The following is a 24420-nucleotide window of genomic DNA, read 5'->3' on the forward strand; positions in this document are numbered from 1 at the left end:
TCTATTGTTATTCATAGTTCCAAACATGTTTGTTTGGAAAGTAAAGGTTCTTTTGAAAATTAAAGTGTTTATGTGGTTTGTACATAAACAAGTCATTTTAACAAAGGATAAGTTGGTTAAGCGCAACTGGACATAATCTACCAGGTGTAGTTTTTGTGATCGGGACGAAACTATCAAGCACCTCTTCTTTGATTGCCCGTTGTCGAGAGTATTGTGGCACACGGTGCAAATTGCCTTTAACATTACTCCTCCGAATTCGGTCAGTTCGTTATTTGGAACATGGCTAGTTGGGATAGAGTCCGAAACAGCTAGACACATTCGCGTAGGAGTATGCGCGTTGTTATGGGCAATTTGGAACTGCAGAAATGATTTGGCTTTTAACAGAACAACAACTATTCACTTTTTGCAGGTTTTATTTCGAGCTACTGCCCAGATCCGTATACGGTCCTTAGTCACTCCGACGGAGGACAGGGAGCGTTTGGTTACTGGATCTGTCCGGTGGGAGATGGTAGCGCGGGATATCTTCAACCGGTTTGGATGGCGGTCATGTAATAGGATAGGCGATTAGTTTATCTATCTTTGTTATGCCAGCCGGTTGTGGCTTTTGGGCCTTCTGTTTTTGGCGTTGTGGCTCTGTGTGAGCTTGCTGTTTTTTTGTTTTCGGACTTTCAGACCTTGTTGAACCTCTATTTATATTTAAATGTGGTTGTATGCATCGTTCAGATGCAGAGGTCGGGGAGTCTCTCCTTTTCGAAAAAAAGAGACCCAGCTGCTTGACGTCGCAGAATTCAGAAAGGACGCTGCATGATGTAGGCAATTCTGATTAACATAGACGGGCATTTCTTAACAAAATCTGAAGAAAGTTAATGTTGAAAAAGAAGCAATGCTTATGGTGCTAGCTAGCAAGAAACAAGGGAGATCTAAGCGAAACTTGACTTGAAAAAATGCGGCAAGTCTATCATGTCTGCTCTGCTAGCAACAGTAGACGGAATCATATCAGGAGCGAGCTAAATTACAGACGATCTTACTATGCTTCCTCCAAAATGAATTCATGCATTGAGCAGTACCTTGGCACCCTCACTTCCGCGAGATTTCGGCTCCGGCTCGCCGCGTCGGTCGAGCACCACCGTCCACCAGCTGCTGTCGATCCCGCTCATTAAATCTTGCCGCGCCGGGCCGCTGGCGAGATGCTTTAGATTGACGCCTGCGCCACCGTAGCCAGCGGTTGGAGTACACCGCAAGCCGTCGGCGGCCCCTTCGTGTGCATCTCCGTCCCAGCCGCTTGCTACTCTCCTCGAGCTCTCCGCGGTGGAGGAGGTTACCACCACTCTGCCTGTCTAGCTCCTCGAGCTCTCGCTCGCTCTCTGTCTATCTCAAGGGATTGAGGAATGGATAAGAGCGGCCGGAATGGATTAGAGAAAGTAGTGGATGAGAAGAGAGGAAGGGGAAGACATAAGGTGGTGGGCCCCACGACATGATCCGCGGTTGTACACACGCGCAGGACAAGGAAATCAAATTCGAGCCAGAAGAGTCCTTGGATTTTTATTATCTGACAGGGCAAAGGTTTACAATTTTACGAGGAGGAAGCCCATAAAATCTAACAACACACGCACGACCCGTATAACCCCATCTCGTTCAAGGAAACGTCTCCTCCGCTGTCTTCGCTGGTTGCGTGATTATCGCAGATAGCCGTATTGTAGTTTAATTTGATGCAGGCCGTAATGCATTTATGTTGGTTGCATTCACCAATATCAATACGGGCACAATCTTTCAGCTTAGCGCCTGAACCAAAAAATTTACAGATGCACCCGAAAAATCATGTTAGTAAGTGTTTCCATGATCCTAATTTACAATTCGGAATTCAGTACTACGATCCGAGCCAGCTTAACTTACGGGAGGAAATGAGGAGCAGGGCCAAGGAGAAGGCAGCAAGCAGTTGAGCGCTGTTGAACGCCATGACCAATTGCTCGATCCAATGAAATTGTTGGATGGGATGCGAGTGTGAGGAGAACAACATCACAGTGCTATTTATACAAGTAATGGAAGTCTTAGCCTCTTGGCCCTGCATTAATATCTGAGAAGGATATGTGTATCAAAATGTTGCATGTTGGGCAGAATTAATTGTGTTCATTAATGTTGATTAATACTTGCCTAATCTCTAACCCCAGCTTGTGGCTTATGACAAAGGTCGGTAGTGTGCGTTCGTCAATAACCCGAATAAATATTGTAGTAGTAAATACGTATACACGGGTAATGAACGTTGATATTATGTAGAAAATTAATTGCATGTAGATATTAGGTAGAATTTAAATTAAACATTATTTGTGAGATAAGCACAAACATTAATTATTTGTTATCTAGGTCATTTGATTGACCTGTTTTGATGGCCGAGATTAATTGAATGTGTTTCTTGGGTCTTTTTATATTGGTATAGATATAGGCGCAAATCAGTTATCATTGATCAATCTCTACTCTTATCTCTACTCTAAAAGGGAAGTTGGTATCTCGATATCCTGGTTTATTTTTGCCTCACCTGTTTATTTTTGTCTAACCTCCCATCATCCCCATTGCATTGGTTTATTTTCGCCTCATCTCTCAACACCCCATCCCATTGGATTTTTCTCCCGTACATTAAAAACCCAATCCAATTAAAGGGGGAGATCTTGTGTGATGCTTGCTCTGGTAGTCGCTGGTTCAATTCATTTAGAAAAATAATAGTAAATAATAGGAAATTCAGAATTCAGAAATCCCAACATATATGTGAGATAATCTTTCTAAAAGACATACATAAGTTTTTTGCCAATATTCTTCCAAAACAAAATCACACAATTCTCAAAAACGAATCGCTCGGGTGCATTATCCCATTTATCATTATCATTATCTATACTATTAAATGGCAATCACAACTTTACAATATAACAAAAACAACATATCTTTTTCGTATCTTATCAAATTACATATATTTTCTTATCTTACCAAATCACCTATATCTCTACTATTATAAGGAGTTGGTAGGCCGACACGCATTGTTTACTTTTGCCTTCAACTCCCACCACCACCCCTCCATGAATGGGAACCTTTCATGCGAAACTACACATAATCTCCTCTCTTAACAAATTAACTTGCAAAAATCTGAACGTATCATAACATTCCTCACCTTGATAGGTATGTTTCATTAATGGACTTTCTTTTCATGCCTGTGCACATGATCCACTTTATGTTACAAATTATGGTTAGAACTCTCCTTAATAAATAGATTTCTTTGATCGCATTGCCTTTCCATAAAGTGGTACACATAATCTTCTTCATTTGAATCAGTTTGGCCCTAGGTTTTCTTACTTCTCGTATCTGCCTTGCCCATGGCTCTGCCGTCGACTACCGTCCATTTCGCAGCTCTGGCGCCAGCGCCAGCCTTGGCCATCTCCATATCGGTATCCCCTACCCAGGGAAACACAGAGTCGGGCCGTCTAAGCGACCAACGGTGTCGATGTAGGATCATGTAACTACTGTCAAAATCAATATAGGTCAAAGATAAATAGTGGCGGATAGGGCATGTCACCCGCCACTGCTACTTTTCCAAAAGAGTAGTGGCGGGTAACAGGACATGCCCGTCACAGTTATGGGCATGTCTATGGTGGTCGCCGGACATAACCGCCACAACTAGGCCCTACCAAATATGCCCCCCCCCCCGGATGGAAAATGTAGTGGCGAGCGCCGACCAAGTACCGGCCACTGGTTTGTGGGGAAGCATTGGCGGACATCCCTAGGCCGCCGCCACAACTATATTTTGGCAAGCACGCCAACTAATTCAAATTTTGTAAAAGTTTGTTGTGGCGGGTGCATGTGCTCTCCCTTCACTGCTCTCGACGGACAGTTCCCCTTGTGTGCCCGCCCAACAACCGTTCATAGCAACTTTCATTTCCACCGGCTCGTCTTTCTCTCTACCATTTCCTCTCCCTCCTTCTCTTCCTCGACGTCCTGAGACTGGACCGTCGCCGCAGTCCCTCCAACTAGCTGGCGACGCCTTCCACGCGTCTGACACCGTGAGCGTCGTTCTCCACCTCGATCGCGCGTAGCCCCCATCCTCCGCTTCGACCGCTGCCGCCGTCCTCCACCTCGACCGCCACCTCAACCGCCACGCTCGACCGCCGCCCTCGACCGCCATCACGTCAGCGGCTGGAAAAGCAGCCAATGATATAATCAATCTCGGTGTTTAAATTACGCTCTAGGGTATAGAATTTGCATCTTATGAATTTGTAGATTAACTAGTTGTATAACATATAAGAATTTTCAGTACCAAATAATTGCTAAATATGACAAGTGGCAATGATGTTTGAATTTTCTTACATATGAGAAGTGCATGGGCTTCATTTTGTTGACAAGGATTTGAAAAAGAGTGAAAAAGAGTTTGCGAAACGTTGATTCATTTCCGTTTCGTCAAATTTCTGTTGCTCCATACATCAACTTTGTAAGCAAAGTTAATACCGAATTTCAATTGCTATGACAATATTGTTTAGCTTTGTAAGCAAAGTTGATTCCGAATTTACATATGGCAAGTGCATGTGTTTTCAAATTGAGTGCCAACGTTTTGATGAAACGTTGATTAACTTCTGTTTCATCAATTTTCTGGTACTCAAAATATATCCAATAGTCAATAAAGTTCATGCCGAATCTACATATGACAAGTGCATGGGTTTTGAAAATGAGTGCCAATGTTTTGATGAAACATTGATTAACTTCTGTTTCATCAAGCTTCTAGTACTCAAAAAATATGTTCAATAGTTAGCAAAGTTCATGCCAAATTTACATATGACAAGTGCATGGGTTATGAAAATGAGTGCCAACGTCTTGATGAAGCGTTGATTAACTTCCGTTACATCAAATTTGTGGTACTCAAAATATGCTCAATATTCAACAAAGGTCATGCCAAATTTTATTAAGCCCTTCTTAGTCACTGCCTCCTCTCAGAATTACAATTAATAAGTGCTTCATAATTATTATTAGGAATCATTAGGCATCACATCTACCATATCTGCAAATGTCCATGTATGGACAGTGTGGATACTACAGTAGATTTCGGACTCTTCTTGACGATAGGATTTCAAAAATGAGTGGTAACATTCTTTAACCTCAACTAGTATTCTAGTCAAACCATTTGTATAATTATTGTACTGACTTTATTGTTAATGATGACCTGCTGCATAGTGTATCCCATGCAACATAAGGGTTGACTTCAACATTTATGCGGTAACGTTATGTACTTTGACGATGATATGGGGCGCACTTTCGAACTAGATGTGCGTAAACGGAAGGACAAAACCAACATATATTCCGATGGATGGAAGCAGTACATTGCACTGAATAATTTCATCGAAGGTGAGTAGATATCCTTTTCCCTGAATGGACAGGTCAACAGGTTTAGGACAATGTATTTTTGCAACGATGACGATGACCAGGATCGTGATGACAGCCCTGACCACCAGGATGATGAAGACAGCCAAGATGACGAGGGCAACCGTGAAGATGAGGACAAATCAAATTACGATGACAACCAAAATGACGAGGATGAGCAAGATGACGAGGGTAGCCATGAAGATGAGGACAAATCGAATGATGATGATAGACAGAATGACGAGAATGAGGAAGCTTACTCTGAATGAGACCCTGATTGTTACGGTGATTTTACCATCGAGTGTGGCCTTCGTTTGGAAGCCCTTTCTGCACCGTTTAACTAAAACCAATGTCATAAAAAATGTCATGGTGGGATGTTTTGTATTCTTTCAACTTTTTTGTGCATAACCAAGCAAGGTGAGATGTCTAACATTGTGCATCAAACTGAGCACCCGACCACGATAACTAGTGTAGGTTTCCAGGCACCGCACGCCACTGCAATGTCATACACTTGTGGCGAGCACTAGAGACGTCCCGTCACTGCTGAATTAAGCAAGGAAGTCCCCTGAGGATTTTCCTGTGGTGAGCACTTAACTCGGCCTGCCACAGCTACTCCTGTAACTGTGGTGGCTGGCTTTTGGTACCCACCACTACTTCTTTTCAAAAATAGTTGTGGCGGGTAACAAGGGGAACCCACCACTTATTAGAGTTTACCTATAAGCCCTTTTCCAGTAGTGGGGAGGAGGCCTTGATGCCTGCCGTGGTAGCACGGGCTAGCAGGCACGCTCGACTCCGCGCACGACCACACCTTGACGGTTGTTGCGGACCCCGGAGAGGAGCGTCCTGGTGCTCATCGGTGAAGAGGAGCGCGTGAGTGGAGGCCGCATCGACACACTGTCCCCGCCTGCGGTGGGGCCTATAGATCAGGGCGGGGATGGATGGATTCAGAGGATGGCTTGCCAAAGGATGGCGGCGGAGACATCATTCTGCACAACAAGGGAGAAGAGGGATGAGAGGGGGCGGTGAGCAGAATAATACAAAGAAGAGCAGCACGGGGCAGTTGTGAATGAACCTACTGGCGCTCGGCGGTCGCCGAAGGCACGGCAGATGTGGCGGGGTCGCATTGGATCGAGCCCCTGCCCAGGCTCCTTCTTGTGCTTGCTGGTGAGATGGGGAATGGGTGTGGCAGACTAGTGGTGCAGGGTGGGCGGAGAAGAGCGTTCGGGCGGCTTCTCCCTTGTCACGAACGAGCACTGGGATGACGTGGCCAGACAAGAGTGTAAGATGCGTGCGTTTTGATCCAATGACAACTAGCACGTTTGAGGCAAGATGGCAAAACATGGAACGTTCGGGACTCGTTGATTCCGAACTTAGAGGGTGTTTGTTTCTAGAAACTTTTTGGTTTAGGGACTTAAAAAAGTCCCTATAAGTCCCATCTAAAACAAACATGAGGGACTTATAGCGACTTAAAGTGGGCATTTGGGACTTATGAAATAAGAATCTCAAGGAGAGTCTTATAGGGACTTATAGTTGTAATATGGTCTTTTAGTCCATGTTAAGTCCCAGGAACCAAACAGGTAGGGACTTTTTAGGGACTTGAGACTTATAAGTTGTGACTGGAAAAAAGTCCTAGGAATTATGAACCAAACAGGGCCTTAATTGGTCCAACAAAAGGAAAGGAAAATTATATATTTTGGAGCAACAAGGAGAAGAAAGTTTGCCTGGTGATGGTCAACTGTAGTCTAACAACGTCTAATGTGCAACTACTCAAATGATATGCTATAGAATGCTAGATTTGATGACAACAATTTAATGGAGCACAATTCAAAATATCTACAGAATTTATATTGGCATAAATATGGAAAAATATAATCAATTATATGGATACCATATTTACAAATTAAAAAGATCTTTCGGAATTAATTGAGTGATATGGTAGAAAATGCTCTCTACCTACGAGTCTATATATAAAGATACGATCACGTATGCTTGTGGACGCCCGGAATAAGAAAATTTAGTCTGCTCTTATGGAGGGGAAAGTTATTCTTCTTTGCCTTATGGTGCTTGTGCAGCTAGGAAACTCCATAGATGGTAAGGAATCAATCTCCCTGTCCATGTATGTTTACTTTCTCCTGTAAACAGGAGTAGAGTAATAATATTGTCAGTGAAATTGCACGAATCTATTTGTAATTTTCTCAGTATGGACTTCTTTTAATGATGTGCATTCCTGTCTACAGATCATTGCGAGATGCGAACTATTCTTTCAAGTCCTAAGTGCACAGGCTCAACTTGCCAGACGGCCTGCCAAAAAATTTGGGGACCAGACGTCAAGAGAGCTGACTGTAGGGTTGTCGATCATCACAAGTATTGTGACTGCATCATCTGTTACTAGAGTTGCACTAAACGGAAAATGTTAGGATCCAATAATAAAATCTTCGTGTGACATGCATGCGAGATCGTATATTGATCACCAATTTCGGATGTTCTATTTTATTTTGTCGTGTGCAACATTTTCTCCTCAATAATGGCAATACACTGAATGCCAGAAAAAAAAAAGTTACATCCAGATCCGTAGACCATCAATGACGAGTACAAGCACTAAAGCGTGCCGAAGGCACGCCTCCGTCATCGCCCGTCCCTCACCGCGGTAGGGCAAAACTTGTAGTAGACAGTCGAGTAGTCATCGTGTATAGGCCCCGTAGGACCAGTACACCACCACAACAACTGCCGCCAACGAAGATAGCGTAGAACAGAAGGATCCAATTTAAAGACACACGGAAATAGATGAATAATGACCGAATCTGAGAAAATCCACAAAGACAGATCCGTGAGATACATACCTCAAAATGCTCTCAGACGATCTAGCTGAACCACTGAAACAGGGGCTAGGTGGGAAGAAAATTATTGCATCTTTAGGCAGCCGCCACTGTCTAGCCTTCCTGAGCAAGACACTACCCCTAACCAAACTCAAGGTAACACCTAAAAACAGAGCCCACCCATCAGCAAGGGCTGGGAACCACCGCGCCCCATGGCCCTAAGGCTACTGGAGACGCAGCGGACCAACGGCAGCCAGCGCTGGCTTGAGGCAGAGGAATCCGAATATTTTTTTGGAGGGGAGGTGGCTGTGTCACTAGTAGAAAAACACCTAATAGTCCCGGTTCGTAAGGGCCTTTAGTCCCAGCTCATGAACCGGGACTAATGGGTCGTTACTAATACCTCCACCCATTAGTCCCGGTTCAAACACGAACCGGGACCAATGTGCCTACACGTGGCATGTGCGCCTAGCCCAGTCAGGGGGGCCTTTGGTCCCGGTTGGTGGCACCAACCGAGACCAAAAGGCATCCACACGTCAGCATTCCAGTGGCTGGGATTTTTGTTTTTTTAAAGGGGGGGGGGGGGTTTGGGGGTTTTGGGGGGTTAATTTAGGTGTTTCATATATTGTGTTAGCTAGCTAATTAATAGAGAGAAGTGTCCTCTCCTATGTCCGTGCTTGGTCGACGCTACGTACTATATACATAAGTGATCGAGAGAACCATTGAGTACAGAAGTTCGTCATGCATACCGAGAGAAGTGATCGATCGACCTCTCCTTCTCGGAGAGATTGGTCGAACAACAAGTTTTCGTATCATGTATCCGACGCTACTGGCTACATACATGTACAATATGTAAGATCTCTTAATTACAATCCCCTAGCAATTGAAATCAACTTCCACATGGTATTCTCCGGCTTTATTGATGACGTGGTCAAGAAAGAATCCCGTCAATTCCTCTTGAATTGCTTTCATGCGATCTGGTTCTAGGAGTTCATTCCGCATCTGCCACGTCTAATTTGAAGAAGGGGGTTAATTAATACATATATATGAATGAAACTCAATAGAAATGATGGTGTAATAAAATGAAATTGTGAATATTATTGCTTACGCACTTCATATTGTCTTTGAGAGTAGCCCCGCTTGTTTTTCAAAGTCGCGTTGTGGATGAACTCGCACACGTAGTATCCACAGAAATCATTCCCTTGTTCCTGCCACAAGCACTTTACGAGAAATAGAGGTCAATCAAACTGATAATGAAGCATTGTAAATGACATTGATTAAACTATAGCTATAGAATCAACGGGAGATGCGCGCAACTAACTAGCCAGTAGTACTTACTTTCAGGTATGTATATCGCAGCTCCTTCGGCAGTCCCGGAGCTTCTGCGGTGAACTGTTTCCAAACCCTGCAAGACAAAGAAAATAATTATTATTACTTGAGATATCAGGAAATGAAAAAAAAGTTGCCGATATGGTGCGATAATGGTCGATTGAACTTACTTGTTGAGCAATTCAGTCATGTCCGCATAGGTTTTGGGATCTTTCCATCTCGAGTCTAAGACGGTTACTAGTCCCCGCTCAAGCTTAATCTCCAGAAGAACATAGTGGTACCTGCGCACGCATGCATAACTCATCGATTACATTACTATAACCTCGCTCGAGTAATAAGGGAAACCGAATATGCACATGATAGTAACACTCACTTGCCGTTGTAAGGAAAGAGTATGGTATCTTTGTTTTGATTTTTGATCAACGATCGTAGCAAGTTGTCCTCGGCCTCTTGGACGTCCTTTTCAACCACAAATTCGTCTATGATATTTGTGTTCATGAACCCAATATCATAAATTTCTTGTTTTTTGCACTCGACGATCTTCAATCTGCATAATATATTGAGGATAATTAATTATAAATACATGAAATGAAAGAGCCGAGCTATACATAGAGACTTAATGACAGAAATAGTACTTACAGACTGTAGCAAAAGACCATTAGTTTATCGAGGGCCTTTTGATTGAAGAACGCGAAGAACTCATCAAATGGAACAGTCAACAAATCAGTTGCAACGAGGTCGTGCTCCTCTTTAATATTCAGATACAAAGCATTCGTCCCCCCAGACTCTCTGCAGGTTTCCATGTACCAATTATGGAATCTTCGCATCATTGTTGTCAGAGATTTTTCATCTTTGACGAGAGGCTTCCCGTACTCGTATCTGTGTTCGTCCACCTCCAAGAAATCAGGAAGTTGATCGTCAGGCAGGTAATCTGCAAGATTGCCATAACCGGCCACCGCCCCCGAAGCATTAGACACATTGAGCGGGGGGCACGATTGCTGTTCTTGTTCGCCGAGCTGGGCAATTTTTTCCCCTTTGCTCGTTCTTTTAACCTTTTATCACTGACAGTAGTTCCCGACAACTGGGCTTGGAGATATGTCTATTCAGCAATGCGCTGATAGTTGGTTCTCGGCGGAGACTTTGGTGGTTTCCTCAGGGCATCGATAGTGCGCTTTGCTTTCACCGGATCTACCTTCTCCTTTGGAGGTGGATGTCTCTTTGCTTTCATCCCCTCAAAGAACTTCTTCACGTGGGTCCGCGCACAATCGTATCGTTTCCCCCCTCGGTCCTCTCGTATGGTAACTTCTCTAGAGGCTTGAGAGGTGGACCGTATCTGTATTGCCTCCCACCTCTGGGTGTGCTGCTAGGCGCCGGAGCAGACGGAGCGGCTGCGGCGTTTGTCTTCTTTTGTGCTTGCTTACGAGGCGGAGGAGAAGGAGTACGACGCGCCGGAGCAGCCGGGGCGGCGGTGGGTCTCTTCCGCCCTTGCTGGCGAGGCAGAGAAGGAGGAGGCTGCTGGCTGCTCGGGAGCGCCAGCGCAGGCGGAGAAGGAGGCGGAGTGCCGCCACGCGCCGGAGAAGGAGGTGGAGTGCCGCCACGCGTCGGAGAAGGAGGCGGAGTGCCGCCACGCGTGCCCTGATCATCACTCGACGGAGGAGGAGGCGGTGGAGGAGGCGGAGTGCCCTGACTCGCCGGAGGAGGAGGAGGAGACGGAGGCGTCCAGTTCGGAAGGTTGATGAGCTCCTTCCGCCATAGGCATGGAGTCTTCAGAGCAGAACCCAGCCTAGTCTCCCCTTCACCGGTAGGGTGGTCAAGCAGGAGGTCCTCAAATCCCTCCGTTATTTCATCCACCATCACCTTAGCATATCCTTCTGGAATCGGCCGACAGTGATAAGTTGCTCCAGATCCAGTAGGATAAACAGAGCCAACAGCCGCCTTGACCTTCAAATTCATCCATCGCGCCATAATGTGGCAATGTTGAGACTCTGTGATAGCATACACGGGATAGCTGGCAGGAGCCGTCAAGACATGCTCCGGCTGAAGCAGCTCGCTGGAAGCCACGCTGCTTCTCCGCTGAGATGGTGGGGTAGCTTCGGGCGAAGCTTCGGCAGGTCGTTTGCTGCGATCTGCTGCTTCTCGTTCCTCTTCTCGTTCCTCTAGCCCCATTACCGTTTCGTGCAGCGCTTGCAGTTGGCCCTGCTCCAGTTTCTTCCTCCTCTCGTGGGTTTTGTAACCCCCTGGGTCCGGAAAACCAACCTTCCACGGAATGGAGCCTGGCATGCCTCGTGTCCGTCCAGGGTGCTCAGGATTCTCGAGGGCCATTGTGAGCTCGTCCTTCTCCCTGTCTGGAACGAACATCCCTTGCTGCGCTACATTGATATAGTGTCGAAGGTTGTTGAGGGGTATTTGCAGTTGCTCGTCCGTCCAACAGCACTCCCCTGATACAGGGTCCAAGGTTCCGCCAGCCCCGAAGAACCAAGTCTGGCAATGGTCTGGCCATCTCATTGTCTCTGGTTCGATCCCTTTTTCAAGCAGATCATTCTCCTACTTGGACCACTTAGGCCGGGCTTTGAGGTAGCCACCTGACCCCGTGCCATGGTGAAGCTTCTTCTTCGCAGCATTTTGCTTGTTCATCGCCGACATCTTCTTACTCTTTTCCGATGTCTTGTGGGCCACAAATGCGGGCCAGTGATCTTTCGTCTTCTCATATTTGCCTATGAATTCTGGTGTCTTTTTTTTCCGACAAAATGGTTCAACTCCTTCCTCCACCTCCTGAATAGGGTTGCCATCTTCTTAAGAGCACAAGACTTGATTAATTGCTCTTTAACGGGCTTCTCCGGATCCTCCTCTGGCGGTAGGGTGAAATTTTCCTTCAGCTGAGTCCAAAGATCTTCTTTCTGCATATCATTGACATAAGACACCTCAGGGTCGTCCTTGGGCTTATACCATTGCTGGATGCTGATCGGGATCTTGTCCCTAACAAGAACACCGCACTGAGCAGAAAATGCGTTCTTTGTCCGAATGGGTTCAATCGGTTCGCCGTCAGGCGCGATTTCTATGATCTCAAACCTTTCATCCGAGCTCAACTTTTTCTTCGCGCCTCGTCTCCTTACCGAAGTTGTGCTCGATCCGGAGGGCTAGAAATTAAAAGGAAGAAAGACGAGAGTAATTAATATGTGTATATATACCAAAACAATGGATGCATCAATTAACTAGTCAGCAGGGGCTTAACTAATATATATATATACCTGGCCAGACTCGGTTCGGTCACCGGAGCAGTCAGCACGGTCTCCTTCTTGTACCTCCATTGTGTCACCGGAGCCCTCATGAACATAGCCCTCTTCTTGTACCGGCATTAATGGGCCAAAGCCTTCATGAACATAGCCCTCTTCTTCACCCAGTCCTTCCAGCTGACCATCGGTGTCGTTGAGATATGACGCAACTTCATCACTTCCTTGTGCGATTATGTGCCCCAACATCGCTTCTGTTTGCTTCGTCTCGGGAGTGCTCCATAGTTTCTGCAAATATTTACGACATGTCAATTATTATTCAAACATGGTACAGATGGATATATATATATATATTAGTGGCAAACGTAGAACTAGCTAGCTAATCACAATAAGGAATCATGTCAGTGGCCTCGACACTGCTTCTCTAGGGTTTGGGATCGCCTCGACACAACGCTTCAAGGGTTTGGGGTGGCCTCGACGACAACGCTCTTTTAACATGGTAAATTTGGGTGGCCTCGAGAGTTTTGGTCGAGCGAGAGGGCCGAGGGGGTTGCTGCCGTTGTATAGGTTATCACGGTCGAGAGGGGGTATATATATCGACCGCCCCTCATGTACGTCGAAGTTATCTCGAGGGGGCGGCGAGGGCGAAGGCGAGCAGCCTAACTGCGACAGACCTGATAAAACATAAGAAAACAAAGAAGAAATAAAAAGAGGAGAAGAAGAAAGGAATAGAGGAGAAGATCGAAAAAGAAAAAGAAGAAAAAAAAAGAGGAGAAGAAGAAAGGAATAGAGGAGAAGAAGAAAAAATAGAATTTTTCTATTTTTTCTTCTTCTCCTCTATTCCTTTCTTCTTCTCCTCTTTCTTTTCTTCTTTTTTGTTCTTCTTATTTATTTCTCCTCTATTCCTTTCTTTCTTCATCTCCTCTTCTTTTTCTTCTTCTCCCTCGAGAAAGGAAAATAATTAAGGAAACGGAAGAAAAGAGGAAGAAGGAAGAACGAAGAAGAAGAAGAAAGGAATAGAGGACAAGAAGAAAAAATAGAAAAATTCTATTTTTTCTTCTTCTCCTCTATTCCTTTCTTCTTCTCCTCTTCTTTTTCTTCTTTTTTCTTCTTCTTATTGATTTCTCCTCTTCTTCTCCTTTCTTCCTCTTCTTATTTTCCTTTTTCCTCTCATTCTTTTTCTTCTTCTTCTTCCTTCTTCCTTCTTCTTCTTTTCTTCCTTTTCCTTATTTTACTTTTTCCTCTACACTAACCTAATTAAAATGCACTAACCTAAAATCGATATCTACTATAACAACCTCAATAAAAAATTAATACATATATGAAAAAACATATATAAACAAAAAAATGCTATGAACATTATATTCATACATACATAGACACATCCATTCATCATATAGCTACCACATACATACATACATTAATTATATATATGAAAAAATTGCAATGAACAAAAAATACACATGTATGTATGAAAAAAAAGCACTGAACACAGAGCCTCGACGGCGGCGGCTCACAACGGGGGTGGCCGGCAAGGGCGACGGCGGCGGCGGCGAGGGCGTCGGCGACGACCACGGCGGGCCGGGGCAGGGGCATGGCCGGCGACGACGGCGACGGTGGGGGGCGGGTCGTGGGGCAGGGGCGCGACCGTGCGCGCTTAGGGGCAATGATGACGGCGACGACGGGCGCGGGCGACGACGACGGTGTCGGCGGGGGCGGGCGACGGGAGGCGTCGGGGCAGCGCCAGGCGGCGACGGGGCAGGGGTAACGACGGGGGCGCGCGGACAGCGTCGGGGCGGTGCGCGGACGGTGTCTGGGCGGCGGGCGGCGTCGGGGCAGCGGACGGCGTCGATTTGGGCAGCCTGGTGGCGTCGATGAGCTCGGCGTCGTCGGGCAGGCCGGGGGCAACTGGCGATGTGTTCGTCAAATTTTCATAAGTGCTGTATATATAGCAAGAGCATTGGTCCCGGTTCGTGATTCCAACCGGGACTAATGCCCCCTTTAGTCCCGGTTGGTACCACCAACCGGGACCAAAGGCCTCTTTTCAGCAACCCAAAGGGCGGGAAGCGGCGACCTTTATTTTTTAATTCTTTTTTGCTTTTAGTTTTAGAAAAATTATAAACTTTCTGTTAGTGCCATTAGTTTTCAAATTTGAAAACACTTTTTTTGTTTTTTTTCTTTCTTGCTTTATTTATTTTATTTTGTTTCTACTTAAAACAAAATACTTATTGTTGCTATTTTTAATTGTTTTTTTGTTTTGTTTTCTGCATTCTTTATTTTCGTTTGTTTTTTCTTTATTTTTTAATTCTTTTTCCTTTTAGTTTTAGAAAAATTATAAACTTTTTGTTACTGCCATTAGTTTTCAAATTTGAAAACACTTTTTTGTTTTTTGTTTTGTTTCTTGCTTTATTTATTTTATTTTGTTTGTACTTACAACAAAATACTTATTGTAAGCAACAATAAGTATTTTGTTGTAAGTACAAATAAAATAAAATAAATAAAGCAAGAAAGAAAACAAAAAAATAAAAAAAATTGTTTTCAAATTTGAGAACTAATGGCACTAACAGAAAGTTTATAATTTTTCTAAAATTAAAAGCAAAAAGAATTAAAAAATAAAGCAAAAAACAAAAGAAAATAAATAATGCAGAAAACAAAACAAAAAACAATTAAAAATAGCAACAATAAGTATTTTGTTGTACGTACAAACAAAATAAAATAAATAAAGCAAGAAAGAAAACAAAAAAACAAAAAAAAGTGTTTTCAAATTTGAAAACTAATGGCACTAACAGAAAGTTTATAATTTTTCTAAAACTAAAAGCAAAAAGAATTAAAAAATAAAGCAAAAAACAAAAGAAAATAAATAATGCTGAAAACAAAAAAAAATTAAAAATAGCAACAATAAGGATTTTGTTGTAAGTACAAACAAAATAAAATAAATAAACCAAGAAAGAAAACAAAAAAACAAAAAAATTGTTTTCAAATTTGAAAACTAATGACACTAACAGAAAGTTTATAATTTTTCTAAAACTAAAAGCAAAAAGAATTAAAAAATAAAGCAAAAAAACAAAAGAAAATAAATAATGCAGAAGACAAAACAAAAAAACTGGAAAATAATTAAAAATAGCAACAATAAGTATTTTGTTGTAAGTAGAAACAAAATAAAATAAATAAAGCAAGAAAGAAAACAAAAAAATGCCTCCTACTGGGCCCCCACGGCCTAAATACGACTAGAAACCCTACTATGGGCCGGGATTCAGGCCCGCAGTAGGCCCAGAAGGCCCATCAGGCAAAGCAGTAGCAAATAGGCCCGTAAGCCTGCGGTGGAGAGGAGCTCGAGAGGGGTGCGGCAGTGGGGCTTATAAACCACTGCGCGCCCCTCTCAACTAGCGAGGTGGGACTAAACTTTGGCCTCGACGCGGGCAGCACAGGGTCCTTTGGTACCGGTTGGTTGCACCAACCGAGACTAAAGGGTGGGCATTGGTACCGGTTGGACCAATGCCCACCCTTTAGTCTCGGTTGGTGCCACCAACCGGGACCAAAGGTCGCCACTTCCCACCCTTTGGGCTGCTGAAAAGAGGCCTTTGGTCCCGGTTGGTGGTACCAACCGGGACTAAAGGGGGCATTAGTCCCGGTTGGAATCACGAACCGGGACCAATGCTCTTGCTATATATACAACACTTAGGAAAATTTGACGAACACATCGCCAGTTGCCCCCGGCCCGCCCGACGACGCCGAGCTCATCGACGCCGCCAGGCTGCCCAGATCGACGTCGTCCGCTGCCCCGACGCCGCCCGCCGCCCAGACGTCGTCCGCGCGCCGCCCCGGCGCCGCCCGCCGGCCGCCCCCGCCGACGTCGTAGTCGTGGCCCGCGCCCGTCGTCGCCGTCACCGTTGCCCCTAAGCGCGCACGGTCGCGCCCCTGCCCCACGACCCGCCTCCCACCGTCCCAGTTGTCCCCGGCCACGCCCCTGCCCCGGCCCGCCGTGGTCGTCGCCGATGCCCTCGCCGCCGTCGCCGTCGCCCTCGCCGCCATCGCCGTCGCCCTCGCCGGCCGCCCCCGTTGTGAGCCGCCGCCGTCGAGGCTCTGTGTTCAGTGCTTTTTTTCATACATACATGTGTATTTTTTTGTTCATTGCATTTTTTTCATATATATAATTAATGTATATATGTATGTGGTAGCTATATGATGAATGGATGTGGCTATGTATGTATGAATATAATGTTCATAGCATTTTGTTGTTTATATATGTTTTTTCATATATGTATTAATTTTTTATTTGGGTTGTTAGTAGGTATCGATTTGAGGTTAGTGCATTTTAATTAGGTTAGTGTAGAGGAAAAAGTAAAATAAGGAAAAGGAAGAAGAAGAAGAAAAAGAATGATAGGAAAAAGGCAAATAAGAAGAGGAAGAAAGGAGAAGAAGAGGAGAGGAAAAGAAGAGGATAAATAAATAAGAAGAAGAAGAAAGAAGAAAAAGAAGAGGAGAAGAAGAAAGGAATAGAGGAGAAGAAGAAAAAATAGAAAAATTCTTTTTTTTCTTTTCTCCTCTATTCCTTTCTTCTTCTCCTCTTTTTTTCTTCTTTTTTTTCTTCGATCTTCTCCTCTATTCCTTTCTTTTTCTCCTCTTTTTATGTCTTCTTCGTTTTCTTATGTTTTATCGGGTCTGTCGCCGTCAGGCTGCTCGCCTTCGCCCTCGCCGCCCCCTCGAGATAACTTCGACGTACATGAGGGGCGGTCGATATATATACCCCCTCTCGACCGTGATAACCTATACAACGGCAGCACCCCCCTCGGCCCTCTCGCTCGACCAAAACTCTTGAGGCCACCCAAATTTACCAAGTTAAAAGAGCGTTGTCGTCGAGGCCACCCCAAACCCTTGAAGCGTTGTGTCGAGGCGATCCCAAACCCTAGAGAAGCAGCGTCGAGGCCACTAACATGATTCCTTATTGTGAGTAGCTAGCTAGTTCTACGTTTGCCACTAATATATATATATATATATATATATATATATATATATATATATATATCCATCTGTACCATGTTTGAATAATAATTGACATGTTGTAAATATTTGCAGAAACTATGGAGCACTCCCGAGACGAAGCAACAGAAGCGATGTTGGGGCGCATAATCGCACAAGGAAGTGATGAAGTTGCGTCATATCTCAACGACACCGATGGTCAGCTGGAAGGACTGGGTGAAGAAGAGGGCTATGTTCATGATAGCTTCAGCCCATTAATGCCGGTACAAGAAGAGGGCTATGTTCATGATGGATCCGGTGACACAATGGAGGTACAAGAAGGAGACCGTGCTGACTGCTCCGATGACCGAACCGAGTCCGGCCAGGTATATATATATTAGTTAAGCCCATGCTGACTAGTTAATTGATGCATCCATTGTTTTGGTATATGTACACATATTAATTACTCTTGTCTTTCTTCCTTTTAATTTCTAGCCCTCCGGATCGAGCACAACTTTGGTAAGGAGACAAGGCCCGAAGAAAAAGTTGAGCTTGGATGAAAAGTTTGAGATCATAGAAATCGCGCCCGATAGCGAACCGATTGAACCCATCCGAACAAAGAACGCATTTTCTGCTCAGTGCAGGGTTCTTGTTAGGGACAAGATCCCGATCAGCATCCAGCAATGGTATAAGCCTAAGGACGACCCTGAGGTGTCTTATGTCAATGATATGCAGAAAGAAGATCTTTGGACTCAGCTGAAGGCAAATTTCACCCTACCGCCAGAGGAGGATCCGGAGAAGCCAGTTAAAGAGCAATTAATCAAGTCTTGTGCTCTTAAGAAGATGGCAACCCTATTCAGGAGGTGGAGGAAAGAGTTGAACCATTTGGTCGAAAAAAGGCACCAGAATGCATCGGCAAATATGAGAAGATCAAAGATCACTGGCCCGCATTTGTGGCCCACAAGACATCGGAAAAGAGTAAGAAGATGTCGGCGACGAACAAGCAAAATGCTGCGAAGAAGAAGCTTCACCATCGCACGGGGTCAGGTGGCTACCTCAAAGCCCGGCCTAAGTGGTCCAAGGAGGAGAATGATCTGCTTGAAAAAGGGATCGAACCAGAGACAATGAGATGGCCAGACCGTTGCCGGACTTGGTTCTTCGGGGCTGGCGGAACCTTGGACCCTGTATCAGGGATGTGCCGTTGGACGAACGAGCAACTAGAAATACCAGTCAAGAACCTTCGACACTATATCAATGCAGCGCAGAAAGGGACGTTCGTACCAGACAGGGAGAAGGACGAGCTCACAATGGCCCTCGGGAATCCTGAGCACCCTGGACGGACACGAGGCACGCCAGGCTCCATTCCGTGGAAGGTTGGTTTTCCGGACGCAGGGGGTTAGAAAACCCACGAGAGGAGGAAGAAACTGGAGCAGGGCCAACTGCAGGCGCTGCACGAAAGGGTAATGGGGCTAGAGGAACGAGAAGCAGCAGATCGCAGCAAACGACCTGCCAAAGCTTCCCCCGAAGCTACCCCGCCATCTCAGTAGAGAAGCAGCGTGGCTTCCACCGAGCTGCTTCAGCCGGAGCATGTCTTGACGGCTCCTGCCAGCTATCCCGTGGATGCTATCACGGACTCTCAACATTGCCACATTATGGCGCGATGGATGAATTTGAAGGTCAAGGCGGCTGTTGGCTCTGTTTATCGTACTGGATCCGGAGCAACTTATCACTGCCGGCCGATTCCAGAAGGATATGCTAAGGTGATGGTGGATGAAATAACGTAGGGATTTGAGGACCTCCTACTTGACCACCCTACCGGTGAAGGGGAGACTAGGTTGGGTTCTGCTCTTAAGACTCCATGCCTATGGCGGAAGGAGCTCATCAACCTTCCGAACTGGATGCCTCCGCCTCCTCCTCCTCCTCCGGCGAGTCAGGGCACTCCGCCTCCTCCACCGCCTCCTCCTCCGGTGAGTGACGATCAGGGCGCACGCATGGCGGCACTCCACCTCCTTCTCCGGCGCGTGGCGGCACTCCTTCTCCTTCTCCGCCTGCGCCGGCGCTCCCGAGCAGCCAGCAGCCTCCTCCTTCTCCGCCTCGCCAGCAAGGGCGGAAGATACTCGCCGCCGCACTGGCTGCTCCGGCGCGTCATACTCCTTCTCCTCCACCTCGTAAGCAAGCACGAAAGAAGACAGACGCCGCAGCCGCTCCGTCTACTCCGGCGTCTAGCAGCACAACCAGAGGCGGGAGGCAATACAGATATGGTCCACCTCTCAAGCCTCTAGAGAAGTTACCGTACGAGAGGACCGAGGAGGAAAACAATACGATTGTGCGGACCCACGTGAAGGAGTTCTTTGAAGGGGTGAAAGCAAAGAGACATCCACCTCCGGAGGAGAAGGTAGATCCGGTGAAAGCAAAGTGCACTATCGATGCCCTTAGGAAACCACCAAAGTCTCCGCCAAGAACCAACTATCTGTGTATTACTGAATAGACATATCTCCAAGCTCAGCGGTCCGGAACTACTGTCAGTGATAAAAGGTTAAGAGAACGAGCAAAGGGGAAAAAATTGCCCAGCTCGGCGAACAAGCACAGCAATCGTGCCCCCCGCTTAATGTGTCTAATGCTCCGGGGACGGTGGACGGTTATGGCAATCTTGCAGATTACCTGCCTGACAATCAACTTCCTGATTTCTTGGAGGTGGACGAACACAGATACGAGTACGGGAAGCCTCTTGTCAAAGATGAAAAATCTCTGACAACAATGATGCGAAGATTCCATAATTGGTACATGGAAACCTGCAGAGTGTCTGGGCGGACGAATGCTTTGTATCTGAATATTAAAGAGGAGCACGACCTCGTTGCAACTGATCTGTTGACTGTTCCATTTGATGAGTTCTTAGCATTCTTCAATCAAAAGGCCCTCGATAAACTAATGGTCTTTTTCTACTGTATGTAAGTACTATTTCTGTCATTAAGTCTCTATAGGTAGCTCGGCTCTTTCATTTCATGTATTTATAATTAATTATCCTCAATATATTATGCAGATTGAAGATTGTCGAGTGCAAAAAACAAGAAATTGATGATATTGGGTTCATTAACACAAATATCATAGATGAATTTCTGGTTTAAAAGGACGTCGAAGAGGCCGAGGACAACTTGCTACTATCGTTGATCAAAAATCAAAACAAAGATACCATACTCTTTCCTTACAACGACAAGTGAGTGTTACTGTCGTGTGCATATTCGGTTTCCCTTATTACTCGAGCGAGGTTATAGTAATGTAATTGATGAGTTATGCATGCGTGCGCAGGTACCACTATGTTCTTCTGGATATTAAGCTTGAGCGGGGACTAGTAACCGTCTTAGACTCGAGACGGAAAGATCCCAAAACCTATGCGGACATGACTGAATTGCTCAACAAGTAAGTTCAATCGATCATTATCGCACCATATCGGCAACTTTTTGTTCATTTCCTGATATCTCAAGTAATAATAATTATTTTCTTTGTCTTGCAGGGTTTGGAAACAGTTCATCGCAGAAGCTCCGGGACTGCCGAAGGAGCTGCGATATACATACCCGAAAGTAAGTACTACTGGCTAGCTAGTTGCGCGCATCTCCCGTTGATTCTATAGCTATACTTTCATCAATGCCATTTATAATGCTTCATTATCAGTTTGATTGACCTCTATTTCTCGTAAAGTGCTTGTGGCAGGAACAAGGGAATGATTTCTATGGATACTACGTGTGCGAGTTCATCCACAACGCGACTTTGAAAAACAAGTGGGGCTACTCTCAAAGACAATATGAAGTGCGTAAGCAATAATATTCACAATTTCATTTTATTACACCATCATTTCTGTTGAGTTTCATTCATATATATGTATTAATTAACCCCCTTCTTCAAATTAGACGTGGCAGATGCGGAATGAACTCCTAGAACAAGATCGCATGAAAGCAATTCAAGAGGAATTGGCGGGATTCTTTCTTGACCACGTCATCAATAAAGCCGGAGAATACCATGTGGAAGTTGATTTCAATTGCTAGGGGATTGTAATTAAGAGATCTTACATATTGTACATGTATGTAGCCAGTAGCGTCGGATACATGATACGAAAACTTGTTGTTTGACCAATCTCTCCGAGAAGGAGAGGTCGATCGATCACTTCTCTCGGTATGCATGACGAACTTCTCTACTCAATGGTTCTCTCGATCATTTATGTATATAGTACGTAGCGTCGACCAAGCATGGACATAAGAGAGGACACTTCTCTCTATTAATTAGCTAGCTAACACAATATATGAAACACCTAAATTAACCCCCCAAAACCCCCAACCCCCCCCCCCTTTCAAAAAAAACAAAAACCCCAGCCACTGGAATGCTGACGCGTGGATGCCTTTTGGTCCCGGTTGGTGCCACCAACCGGGACCAAAGGCCCCCCTGACTGGGCTCGGCGCACAGGCCACGTGTAGGCACATTGGTCCCGGTTCGTGTTTGAACCGGGACTAATGGGTGGAGGTATTAGTAACGACCCATTAGTCCCGGTTCATGAACCGGGACTAAAGGCCCTTACGAACCGGGACTATTAGGTGTTTTTCTACTAGTGGTAGCATCACCGTATTCAGGGGGCACATAGTTGTCATCGTACTTTTCTTATTCGCCGTCTTCCATCATAACCCCTATTTCTCCGTGCCTCGTCCAAACATTATAGTGTGGCATGAAACCCTTGTAAAGCAGGTGGGTGTGAAGGATTTTCCGGTCAGAGTAAGACTTCGTATTCCCACATATAGGGCATGGACAACACATAAAACCATTCTGCTTGTTTGCCTCAGCCACTTCGAGAAATTCATGCACGCCCTTAATGTACTCGGAGGTGTGTCTTGAACCGTACATCCATTGCCGGTTCATCTGCGTGTATTATATATAATTTAGTGTGTCAAAAATCATTACAGCACATCATGAATAGATAATTAAGTGGCCAAATTAATAGAAGTTCATCATCACATTAAAACCAAAGTACATACATAGTTCTCATCTAACAACATAAAGCTCTGCAGAGCATCTAAATTAATTAAACCATACATTGAAACTATGTAAAACATTTCAATGCAAAAACAAATGTGATCATAATCGCAACCAATGTAACAACTGATCCAACGGCATAATGATACCAAGCCTCGGTATGAATGGCATATTTTCTAATCTTTCTAATCTTCAAGCGCATTGCATCCATCTTGATCTTGTGATCATCCATGACATCCGCAACATGCAACTCCAATATCATCTTCTCCTCCTCAATTTTTCTAATTTTTTCCTTCAAGAAATTGTTTTCTTCTTCAACTAAATTTAACCTCTCGACAATAGGGTCGGTTGGAATTTCCGGTTCAACAACCTCCTAGATAAATAAAATCTATGTCACGTTGGTCGGCATGATTGTCATAAACAATAGATGAACCAATAGTTATGAAAAGATAATATATACCACATCCGAATCATAGACAGAACGAGGGCCGGCGAGGGCGGATACCAAAACCATCACACTATATAAGATGCAATAATAAAAGTAAGAAAATTATACAAGTATCTATATAAACATACAAGTAAGAATTTTTTTCCTTTAAGAAAGAAGATAAGAACAAGAGGCTCACCACGGTGGTGCCGGCGACGAGATCGGCGCGGGCGATCGACGGCGGTGAAGACGGGGACGGGACGTGACGGACCGCTAAACCTAGACAAATATTGAGGAAAATGGAGCTTGGAGGTCGAGCTTGGAGAGGAGAAAGCTTAAGTAGTGTGGCTCGGGCATTCCATCGAACACCTCGTGTGCATAGGAGGTGAGCTAGAGCACCACAAAGCTCTCTCCTCGCCGGCCACGAAAAACAGAGCAGTGAGAGTGCTGTGCTCGTGGGTGAGGGGTATATATAGGCAATTAATTGGTCCCGGTTCGTGGCTTGAACCGGGACTAAAGGGAAGCCTTTGGTCCCGGTTCAGGCCACCAACCGGGACCAATGGTGGTGGGCCAGGACCAAGGCACATTGGTCCCGGTTCGTCCCACCAACCGGGACCAAAAGGTCCGGACAAACCGGGACCAATGGCCCACGTGGCCCGGCCGGCCCCTGGGGCTCACGAACCAGGGCTAATGGGCTGACCCGGCCTGGACCATTGCCCCCTTTTCTACTAGTGCGTGAGGAGGCCACAGCCTCCCAGTTAACCTAATGATCAAACATGGTGTTCTGGCCTAGCCGACGATAGATCAAGATAAAAGGGGTTTGAGTACATTCCGCCACCTGGAAGTAAAACTCGAGGATTAAGGAAGAGTGATCTCATTATGCTCATTAATAGGATGGTAACTGATTCATTTACAAGATGGTAACTGATTTAGATTAAAGAATCCATGTGGTCGCCGGGGATCTTGCTCGGGATACTAGATCGGTTAGATTTTGGTCGTGCAGGTCCATATCAGCCTACAAGGTACTTAGGGTGTGGCACGAAGCTCTGTTGGTTGATAACACCTTGGGACATGTCAGCTTCTCAATTTCCATGGTGGAGACAGTGATGGAGAAGGTCATGGTGGCCGAGATGGGACGATCTGTTAGTTGGACGGAGCCTTGGTGGCGATGGCATCAGCCAGGTGTCTGATAACTTTCAGGAGCAGCAGTTATGAGTGGGGGCAGAAACACTGGCGGATTTCATTTTTGGAGGTA

General features: G+C 45.3%; 1 long non-coding RNA gene across 1 annotated transcript; it reads right to left on the reverse strand.

Moving 5' to 3' along the window:
• Nucleotides 1–1507: 1507 nt before the first annotated feature.
• Nucleotides 1508–1998, reverse strand: LOC123067114 (uncharacterized). The gene is made up of 2 exons (XR_006431526.1): nucleotides 1894–1998; nucleotides 1508–1782 (listed from the first exon to the last, which is right to left on the reverse strand). It is a non-coding gene; the product is annotated as an uncharacterized lncRNA (long non-coding RNA).
• Nucleotides 1999–24420: the final 22422 nt, after the last annotated feature.

This window comes from Triticum aestivum, chromosome 3B (assembly GCF_018294505.1).
Source record: "Triticum aestivum cultivar Chinese Spring chromosome 3B, IWGSC CS RefSeq v2.1, whole genome shotgun sequence".
Lineage (NCBI taxonomy): Eukaryota > Viridiplantae > Streptophyta > Magnoliopsida > Poales > Poaceae > Triticum > Triticum aestivum.